The sequence below is a fragment of the Dipodomys spectabilis genome, unplaced genomic scaffold, assembly GCF_019054845.1.
Source record: "Dipodomys spectabilis isolate Male_0828 unplaced genomic scaffold, ASM1905484v1 ptg000187l, whole genome shotgun sequence".
Lineage (NCBI taxonomy): Eukaryota > Metazoa > Chordata > Mammalia > Rodentia > Heteromyidae > Dipodomys > Dipodomys spectabilis.
Genome location: NW_024870864.1, coordinates 2790625 through 2805519, shown reverse-complemented (window position 1 = coordinate 2805519; position 14895 = coordinate 2790625). Strand labels below are relative to the sequence as shown.

Genomic DNA, 14895 nt, shown 5'->3' with positions numbered 1-14895 from the left:
TCGATTCCTTAGCACCACATAGGGCATTAGCTGTAAGCTGAAATGCTGAGGGACAGCGCCCAGGCTCTGAGTTCAGGCCCCACAACTGGCAAAAAAAAAAAAAAAAAAAACACATAAATTAAAAAAAATTATATATACATATGTATATGTATGTACATATACGTATATATTGTATATGTATGTTTATATATATTAAATTTGGCAACTTAATTTCTCAAACTAACTGAAGACCACTTGAGCACTGTCATGACAACAAGCTGGGTCTCGGCCCCAGCTGAGCTGTCATCTCTCACAGTCAGCTAGCTGATACAAATAAGGCCAAACAACTAGCCATAATCAACCACGTTCTTGACCTCTCTCCTGTTTCCTGTCCATAAAATACTTTCAGCATTTCAGGCTGAAGTTCTTACAATATCTTCTGGCTCTGAAGAACCTGATTCTAGAATTATTCTTTGCTCAAACTCTGCCAAATTGGACTTTACTAAGATTGTTTTCATTTAAGAATTTAGTATCAAGGGGCTGGGAATGTGGCTCAGTGGTAGAGTGCTTGTCTAGCATGCATGAAGCACTGGGTTCAATTCCTCATACCACATAAACAGAAAAAGCTGAAAGTGGCATTGTTGCTAAAGTGGTAGAGTACAAACCTTGAGCTGAAGAACTCAGGATAGCACCTGAGCCCAGAGATCAAGCCCCACAACCAGAAAACAAAAACAAAACAAAACAAAAAAATAATTTAGTGGGGCTGGAAAGGTAGCTCAGTGGTAGAGTGCTTGCCTTGCATGCATGAGGCCCTGGGTTCGATTCCTCAGCACCACATAAGCAGAAAAGGCCAGAAGTGGTGCTGTGGCTCAAGTGGTAGAGCGCTAGCCTTGAGCTGAAGAACTGAGGGACAGTGCCTAGGCTGACAAAAAAGAAAAAGAAAAAAAGGTATTTAATATCATTATAAAGAGACAAAAATCCATAAACTCAAAACTGTTCTCAGCTGCAGGTATGGCTTAAGTGCTAGAGTGCCAACCTAGTAAGCATATGGTCTTAAGTTCAAACCACAATATCACCAAACAAAATATATGAAATATTATTTTTTCCATTTCTTTGGATAGCATAAAATTTATTTCACGTATAACAAGAAGCATATTGGGAAAGTTAAATAATTATCATCTAGATAGTGGGAAAGCAATGACCTTACAAGGTCATTTAAAAATCATACCACTAGGAAAATATCAGCCTTGTCACAGCAAACAGGCTATATCATAATTTCAAGTAATAAGTTGGTTAAAAAAAAAAAAACATGGTCTCCATGCTATGCTTTGCTAGGCAGGAACACTACATGTAGTAAAGACTCCAGGCAAACTGGTATTTGGTAATGAGTCTGTGTCTGTTTTTTGCTATAAGGTTATTGCAGTTTTTCTTAGCTCAAGTTGCTTAATTTTTGACCTCCCTGTACCCATGGGATGATATCAATTAGGCTCTTCATTCAGGGGCTAATAATGCTAGGTTTAGGCTTGTATTCCATTCTATCCTACAAAATCGAGGGCTTTTGAATTCCAGTATGTTACAATTCTCTCAACTAGACAATAGTTCCTATTTTAGTGTTTATTATAAAATGCTATATTTATGTATCCCTTTTCCTTGCAATGGGAAGTATTACTGTCAAAACCATCCATCAGTCTGCTACAAAAAGCCTCAGGGCTTATTAGCTAGCGGAGGAAGCTCTGCTTTCCACCCTCAAGTGTGACACTGATGTTTATGATTTTGCAATGGTCTCCAGGCTGAAAAATGCAATGTCAGAATTTCAAATTTATATCTTAATGGCCAAAGGAACCATTCAAGTTCCCATTCAAATTATTGTTTCTTCCAAATCTATATCTTAAATCTATCTCATGCTCTTGTATATAAAACAAAACCAAGCAAAACTGAAGATCCAGAAGCATTTTTCCCCTTCTAAATTATTGATCTACTGGAATTTGCTTTATAATTCATGGAAATTGGTGTCCTGATACTTACAGTAAACAGGAGTTGGCAACAGACACACCCTCCTCAAACTTCACCAGATTAGAGTTGGGTTATAGGAACGTGCCAACCTGTTGCATCTTGTGCAGTAAGAAGAATCTGGTACTTGGAGGATCTCTAGCTTGGTACATGGAAGATATCTACTGCCAAGAAAAGCACTTGCCACATAAAATTTAGGCTCTAGAACACTCTCCCATGCTATCATGACTGAAATTTTAGCACCAGATTTTTCCATTTCACTTTCAATAATTAAGGCATAAAAGAACCAGGGTCCCCAGGGAAGTGAAATATGCCTTAAAATTGTTGCCATAGTTTCTTCATTTTAAACTTTGCTTAAAAGACTAAAATTCCCATTTTTCTTATTAAATACATCCTCTACCCCAAGCCATATGATCACTAGCAAAGACTTTTATTTTCCAGTGGATGAGAGAGACTCCTTCATCTTCTTGGTCATAGTTGGGATGAGGTGCATGTGGTCATCCACACACTTGGTCACACAACTGTCCAGCTGCCGTTTCACCTGAAGCTCCTTATTCCCTGCATCTATTGAATCTTTGGCTTTGTCATTACAATGCATGGTGCATGGGGCCAAGCGGTCCTAGAACTTTTCCAACTCACTGGCCACCAAGGCCTGTGCTTGAGCCAGAGGTGCACGGCAGTGCTCGATGCACTGGTGCACCTGTTGTATGACACCTGGTTATCTTCACAGCAGGTGGCACTGCACCAGAACCTGAGGCCCTGCACCTCGCAGATGTTGTCTCTCTCCACACTCTTCAGCATGGAGTCCACCGCCTCCAGCACCCGGAGCTGCTGCACCTCCGCCATGGCAAGCCTACCTGAAATATTATTTTTAACAAATTAAGAAAATCAACTGTGCTTAATGTTTCCGCGTTTTGACTTAGAGCTGAGTTGAGACTTGAATGGCTATCCTATCCACGATGGACTCAATTTAGAATTCGTCCAAAATTTATTTTTGTGTTTTATTTTGGTGCTAAGAGTCTAGGGCCTAAATAAATGCTCCATCACTAAGCTACACCCCCTGTCAGTTCTAGGTGTAAGGATTTTGAAATTCTTCCATTGATATACTGCAAAACATAATTACTGTTTCTTTTTCGTTATTGTAAATTAATTGTACAAAGGAGTTTCATTGTGCTATTTCCATATGTGGATATAATATACTTTGGCACCATTTCCTTTCTTTCTTCCTTCCTTCCTTCCTTTCTTCCTTCTTTCCTTCTTTCTTTCCTTCCTCCCTCTCTCTCTCTCTCTCTCTCTCTCTCCTTTCTTTTGTTCTGATACTGGGGCTTGAACTCATGATTCTTACTCTTGCTTGGCTACTTTTTTCTTTTCTTTTCTTTTGCTGGTCCTGGGGCTTGAACTCTAGGCCTGAGTGCTTTCCCTGAGCTCCTTTTGCTCAAGGCTAGCATTCTACCACTTGAGCCACAGTGTCACTTTTGGCTTTTTCTGTGATTAATTGGAGATAAGAATCTCACAGATTTCCTTGCCTGGGTTGGCTTTGAACCATGATCCTCAGATCTCAGCCTCCTGAGTAGCTAGGATTACAGGCGTGAGCCACCAGCCCCTGGCATATGTTAATCTTTCTTTTTTTTATTATTATTAATCTTTCTTAATCCTTCTCTTCTGAACAATTTATAATATATGTCAGTATGTTATTTTCATATACACACATAATGAACTTCAGTCATATTTACCCTCTCATTACTTTCTCCTTTCCCCCTCTCCCTCTCCCTATAATTACAGTTAAAATAAAGTTTGTCAGAGTAACTATTTCAATTTGTTTACACAAATTTACATTTTTGACTACCTTAACAAGGAGTAGAAATTATGCTAGCCAGAAGACAGTTTGGAAGTACATACCCAAGTAGAAGAAAATGACTATACTTAATACTAAAAAGCACAGAGAGTAACATTAAAATGTAACTAGTCTTTTTTTAACTTTGCAATTTTTTTATCTTCATTTTTGGAATGTACTTTTTGAGATTAGTATTTTTAAAAATTATTTTTAATTATCTTTAAGTAGTTGTATAAGAGAGTTCCAATTCAATGTGTCAGTTTGTGAAATCTTGGCCAGTGTTACCCCTTCCATCATTTTTCCCTCATCGCCCCCAACCCCACCCATCCCTTCATGTTACCTGGCATGTTAGTCTTTACAAAAGATTTCTATAAATTATGTGTGTTTGAACTCTTCAAGCACTTTTTCATATTGAAATTAGTAAATTCCTAACTTGGAAGACTTTGACCAAGATTAGAGGTATTCATTATATGCCAGAGAATTAAATTAGCTCTTACTTATCTCTAAAATAAATCTGACTAAGAATAGCGCTCCTTTCAGAGATACAATCTAACCTATTAATAAAACCATCGTAAAGTAGAAAATATTACAACTCAGAGTAGCAAACAAGCAAATATCTTAATACTTCAATTCTAAAACTTCAGCACAGGTAGAGAATAAACACAAACAAAACTCAGAGTCTGAACATTTCATGTCAGTGAGCTTTTCTGTTTGTTTTTTTTTTTTTTGGGGGGGGGGGGTCCGGTCATAGGGCCTGAACTCTGGGCCTGGGCGTTGTCCCTCAGCTCTTTAGCTTAAGGCTAGCGGTCTACTGCTTGAGCCACAGCGCCACTTCTGGCTTTTTTTTTCTGCTTATGTGGTGCTGAGGAATCGAACCCAGAACCTCATTCATGCAAGGCAAGTGCTCTACCACTGAGCCACCTTCTCAGCCCTGTCAGTTCACTTTTCTCTTCAAATGTACAATATAGGTACAAAATGTACAAAATAGGTACAAATGCCTATGTAATCTGAGCTCAAAATAGACAAACACGAAGAGTAGCAAGCTGCCTACCTGGTTGTCTCCCTTTACCCCCAGGGCACAACTTCCATAAACCATTGGGTCCACTGGACTTCCTGCCTCCTCCAGTGGCTTGTATGTGAATCTGTGTCATGTCTGGTGACAGTTGGATCTCATACCTGCTTAGTGGCAACAGAGAGCTGGGGATGTACTTGATTGATACTTGGATTAGTGCGAGTACTTGGCCTTGAACTCAGGGCCTTATGCTCTCACTTGGCTTTTATGCTCAAGCAAGGCTGGTGCTCTATCACTTGAGCCACATCTTCACTTCCGGTTTTTTGATGGTTAATTGGAGATAAGAGTCTCTAGGTTGTTTTCTTTCCTGGGCTGGCTTCAAATCCTAATTCTCAGAACCAGATCTTCTGAGTAGGTAGAATTACAGGCATGAGCCACCTGTACGCAGCTATTCTATTAGAGCGTATCCTTTGAGATGGTACTCATAATGCAGGAGAGGGCCAAACTGGAGAGACCCAAATGTTGGGTAGCCATCAGTGGTAGACTCCCTGAGCACTGTCAGCTGCCTTCCTTCTCCTGCCCTTCTATGGTTGCTGCTCTCCTTAGGAGGTCACAGCTCAGTTCTGCCTCTCTCTCTCTCTCTCTCTCTCTCTCTCTCTCTCTTTCCAACTCCACATTCTACATTTGGCTTTCCTTCGCCTTCTGTACATGCACAGGTCCAAAAAATCCCATCAACGGGGCAAAGAAGCCTGCAGGAGCTTCCTCGTGCGTTCTTAGGCATTGTCTGCAAACACATGAGAGCCAGGTGTTCGCTAGGGAAGAGCAGTCAGCTCTGGTTTTTAGTCTCAGTTCTTGACTGTAGCTGGACTTGCCTATATTTCTTGATGCATAATCCAAATCTCCACTACCTGGCAAAGCTTCCTTCTCTATTAAAAACCAGGGAAGGGGGCTGGGAAGGTGGCTCAGTGGTAGAGCGCTTGCCTTGCATGCCTGAGGCCCTGGGTTCAATTCCTCAGCACCACATAAGAAAAAAGAAAAAACCCAGAAGTGGCGCTGTGGCTCAAGTGGTAGAGCGCTAGCCTTGAGCTGAAGAGCTGAGGGACAGCGCCCAGGCTCAGAGTTCAGGCCCCACGACCGGACCGCCCCCCCCCCAAAAAAAAAAAAAAAACAGGGAGGGCTGGGAAGGTGGCTTAGTGGTAGAGTGCTTGCCTAGGCATGAAGCCCTGGGTTTGATTCCTCAGTACCACGTACACAGAAAAAGCCAAAAGTGGCAGTGTGGCTCAAGTAGTAGAGTGCTGGCCTTCAACAAAAGAAGCTCAGGGACAGTGCCCAGGCCCTGAGTTCAAGCCCCACAACTAACAAAAACAAACAAACAAACCAACAAACAAAACCAGGGAAGCTAGTCTTACTGTTTGGACCATGTTCTTCCCATACTTGTGAGCTGGAAGCCCAGAGTGCCACGCCTCCTTGACTTCAAGAGTGTTCTCTGATGCCACATTCCTATGTGGCTTCATGGTAGAATGCTTGCCTAGCATGAGGCCCTGGGTTCAATTCCTTGGTGCCACATAAACAGATTTAAAAAAAGAAAAAAGAAAGAAAAAAAGAATGGAAGAAGGAAAGAAGGAAGGAAGGAAGGAAGGAAGGAAGGAAGGAAGGAAGGAAGGAAGGAAGGAAGGAAGGAAGGAAGGAAGGAAGGAAGGAAGGAAGGAAGGAAGGGAAAGAAAGAAAGAAAGAGAAAGAAGGAAGGAAAGAAAGAAAGAAAGAAGGAAAGAAAGAAAGGAAGAAAGATAGAGAAAGAAGAAAGAAAAGAATGTTCTTGGGACTGGGAAAGTGGCTCAGTGGTAGAGCATTTGCCTTGCATGCATGAGGCCCTGGGTTTGATTCCTCAGCACCAAGCAGAAAAAGCCAGAAATGGTAGAGCGTTAGCAATGGTAGAGCGTTAGCCTTGAGGTGAAGAGCTGAGGGACAGCACCCAGGCCCAGTGTTCAGGCCCCACAACTCAAAACAAAAAAAGATAAAAGAAAGAAAAAGAAAAGAGAGGGGAGGGGAAGAGAGGGGAGTCCACATCTTTGTGTTGGCCACAAGGATTTATTACATAATCCTATCAGACAGCCTAGCTCAGGCCTAAATCTTATGAATCATCCTGGTCATCACTGACTTGGTAGGAGGACAAGTCTATCTCTATAGACGTATACCTTTGCCACCTGGGACTGTTGCAGGGCCCCCCTGAATATTCCTGTTCAGGGACCCCTATATGGCTGATGGTGTTTGACATAGCAGAAATTGCATCTGATTGGCCAATACCCAAAGAAGGATGCCTGCAGAGGATTCTGGGAGCTCTCTCTAACCTTAGGAACGATTTGAGATATTCTACAACATGCAGGGCTTCCCTAGAGCATAGTCAAAAATGTAGATTAATCTTCATTCCTCTGGTTAGGTGGTACTGGGCCTTAGCAAGGGGGCAGGTAATACTGGACCATCATCAGATGGCTTTTTACTACCACAAAGATGTCAGTGGACTAAAGCATTTAGTCACCATGACTACGGCTCAGGCATCTGCAATAAATTTGGTGCAGATCTTCACCTAATCAGGTACCAAACCTGATACTTCCCTCAGGACTTCTGCACTTGAAAACGTACCAAGGCTCACCATTCCTGAATGGAATCAGGCAGGCCCAAATGTCTATGGTAGGCACTGTGGCACAGGCCAGCCCTGTTCAGTGGCATGGGGAGTCCATTCCTCAGTCCCATTTGTCAACAAAAGCCTCAAGTTGCTTGGAAGCCTGTTCTCAGGGCTCCCCTTTTTCCTCAGAGTCCCCCCCCCCCTTCTCCCTGCAAAGGTCCATGTGAGCTTATGGACAAGCATAAGGTGCAGACATGTTTACTTCTCAGGGTAAATATGGTGGATGCCCCCCAGCCTTCTGTGCAACAATAACAGTGCCCAAGGCCAGGAAGGAAATTCAGCAGTTATTCGCTCAGTGAGAGAAGCTGCAAACATAATCCATTATCCAAACACTGAAATCAGTAAGAAAGAATAAGAAAAAAAAGTCACTTTAATTACTTCCAAATCACTTATAGATGACACCTTTGTTGACTTCAGAGCTTCGTTGATATAATTGTCCTTAATCACCTCCTGAGCTAACATCGACTCCTCCAAGGATGGCTCTATTAAGTTGCTCCTTACTTCTGTGTGTGTGTGTGTGTGTATGTGTGTGTGTGTGTGTGTGTGTGTGTGTGTGTGTGTGTGTCTGTGGGTCTGTGTCTGATGGTACTGGGTTTTGAACTCTGGCTCTGTACTTCTAAGATAAATGCTCTACCACTTGAGCTATACACCCAGCCCAAGTTACTCTTTTTGTGACCTATTATAGAAGTCCTACACTGACATTTTGACTTTATTATTTTCTTAGATGAGTCATTAGTTCTAGCTCACACTCAAGAGAAGGGGAATTGGGGCTGGGAAGGTGGCTCAGTGGTAGAGTGCTTGCCTTGCATGCATGAGGCCCTGGGTTTGATTCCTCAGCACCACATACACAGAAAAAGCTGGAAGTGGGTGCTATGGCTCAAGTGGTAGAGTGCTAGCCTTGAGCTGAAGAGCTCAGAACAGTGCCCAGGTCCAGAATTCAAGCTCCATGACCAGCAAAAAAAAAAAGAGGAGGGGAATTAACCTCCACTTTGAAAGGAATATGAGCATCTGTGGGCATATTTTAAGCTACCACAGTATGTCCTCTGGCCATTATTTACATTCCTCTCAATATTAGTGTTCTGTTGTTGCTATTTTAAATTACCACACACTCTGAGGCTTAAAATAACACTAATTGGGTGCACATCTATAATCCCAGCTCTTGGGAGGTTAGGATTTGAGGCCAGCTAAGGCTACATGAGACCCTGTCTCAAAAAGTAATCCTCCAAAAAACAAAAACCAAAATGCTAGACACCAGTGGCCCATGCCTATAATCCTAGCTGCTCAGGAGACTGAAACCTATAGGATTGAGATTTGAAGCCAGCCCAGGCAGAAAAGTTCATAAGACTGCCCCTTTCTCTGTCTTGAACTAACTAGCAAAAAAGCTGGGCTGGAAGTATGGCTCAAGTGATAGAATACCAGCCTTAAGTAGGCAAGCTGAGTGAATGCCAGCCCCTGAGTTCAATTCTTGGTACTGGCAAAAAAACTCACAAAAATCCACAGGTACATATTACAGCTCTGGAAGTCAGAAGTCCATGACGGGCCTCACCGAGCTAAAATCCAGGAATCAGCAGGGCTGTGTTCTTTCTGGAGGCTCTGTGAGAATAGTTTTCTTATCTTTTTCCAGCTTTGAGAGACTGCCTACCTTCCTTGGCTTGTGGCCTCTTCCTCTGTCTTTTGACCCAGATGATCAGGGTTAGTCTTCATCTCAAGCTCAGTTGGTTAGCACACTCCTTCATCTGCCATCTTATTCCCTTGTGTCATATTACTTAATACAGTCATGGGCTTTGGGATTCGAATGTGGACCTCTTTATACTACCTACCACAGTCCCACATATAGAATATGCTTACTCCACTTAAAGAGTCTCTCAAAGTCTCAGCTGCTAACATCTTCAGTTTGAGATCTAGATGTCCTTCCTCATTTAAATCCGGTATCACCAGGTATAGGTAAGGCTCCTTCAGTATAATTTTTCAAGTTCAGTCTCTCTGGATCTGAGGACTTGACAGCACCCCCCCTCAGCATATACCTGACCTATGATGGTGGGACAGGAATAAGACAACCGAAGGAGACCTTGTAAATGAGGAAGCAGATGTGGCTGGGTGAATTTGGGAAGTCCTTGACGGGGATCACTTCAGAAGTCCTCCCAGCAGATTCCCCTTAGATCTTGTTCTGCTCAGCCCAAGCAGACATAACATACCACAGGCAAAGGGCTGGAACAGTGGGCACTTGTTTTCGCAGTCTGGAAATCCAGCCGGCAGGGCAGGTTTCTAGTGAAGTCTTTCTTCCCAGCTTGCAGATGGTACCTTCCTACTGTGTCCTCTTGTGGTCTTTCCTCTGTGCATGCTGGGACTTGGGGGGAAGAGACAGAGATAGCGACAGAGACTGGCTTATACTAGCTCTGTCTTTTGATCCCCAGGAGCAGATCTGCCTGGTGCTTCCCAATGCTTGGCTGTTCCCTCATCCTTCACATCTGTGAAACAGCATCTCTTTTCACACATTGTTTTTCATTTCTACCTCATATTTCTCAGATGGTTCCTGTTGCTTGCATTCAACTATAGACTGAGGTGTAGCTCAATGATAAAGCATATGATTGATAGAGCATGTATAAGGATCTACGTGAATCCCCAGCCCTCCCTGCCAAAGAATACTACTAGATATCATATTAAAAATAATAGTTGAGGAAGTGGCGCTGTGGCTCAAATGGTAGAGCGGTAGCCTTGAGCTGAAGAGCTGAGGGACAGCGCCCAGGCCCAGAGTTCAAGACCCATGACTGCAAAAAAAAAAAAAAAAAAAAATACTTGGAGCTAGGACCTGGTGGCTTACAGCTGTAATCCTAGCTACTTAGGAGATGAGATCTGAGGATCACAGTTCAAAGCCAGCCAGGAGAATAAAGTCCAGGAGCCTCTTATCTCCAATTAATCACCAGAAAGCCAGAAGTGGAGCTGTGGCTCAAAGTGGTAGAACACTAGCCTTGAGCAAAATAGCTCAGAGACAGTGTCCAGGCTGTCAGCTCAACTTGGAAAAATAACGTAATACTTGGTCAGCCCACGCAGACTTATATTCAATTAACCAGCCAAAAGCTGAAGTGAAGATATGGCTCAAGTGATAGAGCACCAGCCTTTAGCAAAAACTGCCAAGTAAGAATGAAAGGCCCTGAGTTCAAGCCCCAGTACTAGCAAAGATTAATTAATTAACTATTTTTATTTACTTCTAGGAAAAGCCTCCTCCATAGGACTCTGTGAATAAGAACAGAGGGGGAAAAAAGGAGAAATTATATTCCAGAAAAAGAGAGAGAGAGGGAGACACAGAGAGAGAGAGAGAGAGAGACAGAGAGAGAGACGGGGGGGGGGGGAGGGAGGGAGGAGGCAGAGACATGGTGGAGGCCGAGTAGGAATAGCAATGGGATTGTGCTCACAGCTCCTTTAACTGTATATAATTTCTTAACTATTGTTGAAGATAGTGCCCAGTGAAGGTCATTGACCATCGATCCATTTTTTCAAGGGCTTCCAGTTCTAAGTAAGTACATTGCCTGTAAGTTTGATATTCTTTCTAACAAAACACACCAGAAATGCTCCACTCTCCTTCTGAGATAAGACAATAAGGAGGATTAGAATCCAGGTACCAGTGACTCATGCCTGTAAACATAGCTACTCAGGAGGCTGAGATCCGAGGATTGTGGTTCAGAGCTAGCCTAGGCAGGGAAGACTGTGAGACTCTTATCTCCAATTAACTACCAGAAAATTGGAAGTGGCACTGTGGCTCAAAGCCTTGAGCAGAAGGGCTCAGGGCTCAGGGACAGGGCCCAGGTTCAAGCTTCATGACTAAAACAAACAAACAACAATAACAACAAATCAATGTGATCACACTGAGGGCTAATGTCTTAAAAGTTCTTACAGAGTCAATATTCTTTTTTATTTAATTTTTAATTGTTATTATAAAGGTTATATACAAAGGGGTTACAGTTACATAAGTCAGGTAAAGAATACATTTCTTTTTTTCTTTTTGGGTCCAGTCGTGGGGCCTGAACTCTGGGCCTGGGCGCTGTCCCTCAGCTCTTCAGCTCAAGGCTAGCGCTCTACCAGTTGAGCCATAGCGCCACTTCCGGCTTTTTTCTTTTTGCTTATGTGGTGCTGAGGAATCGAACCCAGGGCCTCAGGCAGGCAAGGCAAGTGCTCTACCACTGAGCCACCTTCCCAGCCCCGAGAATACATTTCTTTTTAGACAATATTACCCTTTTCCTTGCTCTCTCCCAGTTTTTTCCTCTCATCCTCATCTACAAGTCAGAGTCAATATTCTATAGGAAGTAGAAACAAAAACAAAAGACTGTGGATTTCCATGGTGACATTCAAGGTCATCCTGGTCTGTCTATAGTCTAGTTAGTCATTAACTCAGTTGATTATCTCAGGATCAGTCATAGGGACATATTGGTGGCAAGAATGTTAACCAGGTGCTGCTGGTTCATGCTTGTCATTCTAGCTACTGAGGAGGCAAAGTTTCAGAAAATTATAGTTCCAAGCCACCCAGGCAGAAAAGTCTTTGAGACTCCATATCCAAAATAACCAGCAAAAATCCAGGTCAAAGGTTTGGTTCATGTGGTAGAGTACCAACCAAGTAAGCAAGCAAGTGGAGCAAAAGTGAGGCTCTGAGTTCACATTTCAACAACAAAAAGAAGTCACAGACTTTGCTGCCTGGGCTGGCTTTGAATCACAATCCTCAGATCTCAGCCTTGAGTAGCTAGGACTTTAGGCAAGAGTCACCAGTGCCCAGCTTCTTCCTCTTTCTTTTTTTTTTTTTTTTTAGGTCCGGTTATCGGGCCTGAACTCTGGGCCTGGGCGCTGTCCCTCAGCTCTTCAGCTCAAGGCTAGCGCTCTACCACTTGAGCCACAGTGCCACTTCCGGCTTTTTTCTTATGTGGTGCTGAGGAATTGAACCCAGGGCCTCAGGCATGCAAGGCAAGCGCTCTACCACTGAGCCACCTTCCCAGCCCCCCTCTTTCTTTTTTGGAATAGCTAACCTGGATTTCTCCCAAGAGGCTGCCTCCCTGATTACTATCTATCATCAAAGTCTGCAGCTCAAGAGCAAGTGATGTCAAGCCACTTCCCCACAACCCTTGCACGTGTGGGAGGAAAAGCAGCAGCACCCCACTGGGGCTGTGGTTGAGATGTGGCAGTGAAATCAGGAACCTGTGTTAAACGGTCCATCATCAGGTACCACTTAAATCACTGTACACACAGAGATGGCACCTATGTGGCATATGAGCTTATACTCCCCTTCCCAGGGCTGTGGCAGACATTACTAATCAATTGCATCAGACTGAGTCAACCCAAAGCTTCAGACAACTATGATCAGCTAGTCCTGAGTTGGTACCCAGTGGGAAACTGACTTGCCATTTTTGACCCAAACACAGACAAGACCCCAAGGTCAGAATGTCTGTGACTCAGAAGCCAGGCTGGAAGATAGTGGTCAAACCACAGACAGGAATTTCAAAAGCTGTAAGGTAAAGGGCAGGGCAAAGGGTGGCCAAGCAGAACCTTGGGCAGGGAAAGGAGGTGACTCATGTTCATCTGAACTTGAGTTTACACAGCACTTTTACTAAATACCCACAGCTCTGAGGTTAAATGAGTCACTTCCATATGAAAGATGAGGAGACAGAGGTGGTGGTGCACCTGGTGACACTCAGTGATCTGGTCTACCTGGCAGACACGCTTGGATGCAACAGGCCTTGCCTGCCCTCAGGAGCACAGGCAGGCATGGAACTCAAGGTCAGCTTCTCTCCTGACAGTTCATCCTGGAACTGAGATTCATTGCTTGAGCCAGCCATGACTCCAACCCTTCTGTACTTTTTATTTAAAAAAAAGTTTCAGCAAAGATGTATGCTTGTATAATAAGATAGGGAAACCAAGAACCAGTGGCTCATGCCTGTGATCCTAGCTACTCAGGAGGATCCTAGCTACTAAAGAGTGTGGTTTGGGGCTGGGAAAGTGGCTCAGTGGTAGAGCGCTTGCCTTGCAATGCATAAGGCCCTGGGTTCGATTCCCCAGCACCACATAAGCAAAAAGAAAAAAAAAAAGCCGGAAGTGGTGCTGTGGCTCAAGTGGTAGAGTGCTAGCCTTGAGCTGAAGAGCTGAGGGACAGCGCCCAGGCCCAGAGTTCAGGCCCCATGACCGGACCCCCCCCCAAAAAAAGAGTGTGGTTTGAAGCCAGCCTAGTCAGAAAAGTATCTGAGATTCTTATCTCCAATTAACCAGCACAAAGCTGGAAGTAGAGGTGTGGCTCAAGTGATAGAGTTCCAGTCTTGAGCAGAAAATCCAAGTGAGATTGTGAAGCCGCGTTCAAGCCCCAGTACCAGCACACACAAAAATGAACAAATAAAAAGGATAAAGTAGGTGGGGAGAAGTAGGAAACAAAAACATTTCCTGTCCCCCATGTAGGAAATAGAAGTTAAAGACTCCCCTTCTGTGTCAATACCAGGGTTTGAACTCAGGGACTTGTGTTATTGCTAGGCTTTTTTGCTCACAGTTGATGTTCTATCAAGTGAGCCACACCCCTAGTCCTGCCCTTTGCTGGTTAATTGGAGATGGAGTCTGGTAGATTTTCCTGCCCAGGCTGGTTTTGAACTTCAGTTCTCCAGGTATCAGCCTCCTGAGTAAGCAGGATTATAAAGAGCTACTAGTACTTGATCTCTTTTGCTTTTTAGCTAGTTTTTCAGATTGGGTCTTGCTCTTTCATCTGCACTGGCCTCAGACCTTGATCCTCCTACCTCTGCCTCCTGAGTAGCCAGGATTACAGGCATGCACCAACATCCCTGACATTTTTTTTCAGGTGTGTATCAGATACTCTCACCTCTGCCTAGTTGAGGCTACTAGCACAGTATGATGGGATACCAACAGAGAAGAGATGCCCATGGTGCTCTCTACACCAGGAAGAGCCAACTCCAGCTCACCAATGGCAGCATCTGAGAGGGACCCAGTACAGACACTCCTACCTCTGCCATGCCTGATGTTCCGCTCACTCTACATGCATGAGCCACTCAGGCTCTTTCCTGCCTACGTTGGTCTGTCTTTGTTTCTACTGCTTGCAACTAACAGACTGAAGAACTGTCACTGATATACTAAACCTTGGGAAAGCCCAGTCTCTTGGCTACCTGGGCCCTGGCATGAAGCCAGGAGTCTCTTAAGTTGGGCAAGGGAGGCATAAGTCCTTTCTCTCTGTTCTCCTTCTAGCACCCCAGCCCCTTTCTCCCCATGGGAGCCCCACAGATAGGGCCAAGTGGCTGCAGAGACCCTTGCTGGGGCAGGTGATGCTGGCTTTCCCGTAGTGGTTGGGGTCCCCTGAGAAGTTGGGGAGGCAGAGCTTTCCCTGGAGGCGGCAGAGCATAT

The 14895-nt window shown here is 44.0% G+C and overlaps 1 pseudogene; it reads right to left on the bottom strand.

Moving 5' to 3' along the window:
• Window positions 1–2403: 2403 nt before the first annotated feature.
• On the bottom strand, window positions 2404–2835 carry LOC122121200 (annotated as a pseudogene).
• Window positions 2836–14895: the final 12060 nt, after the last annotated feature.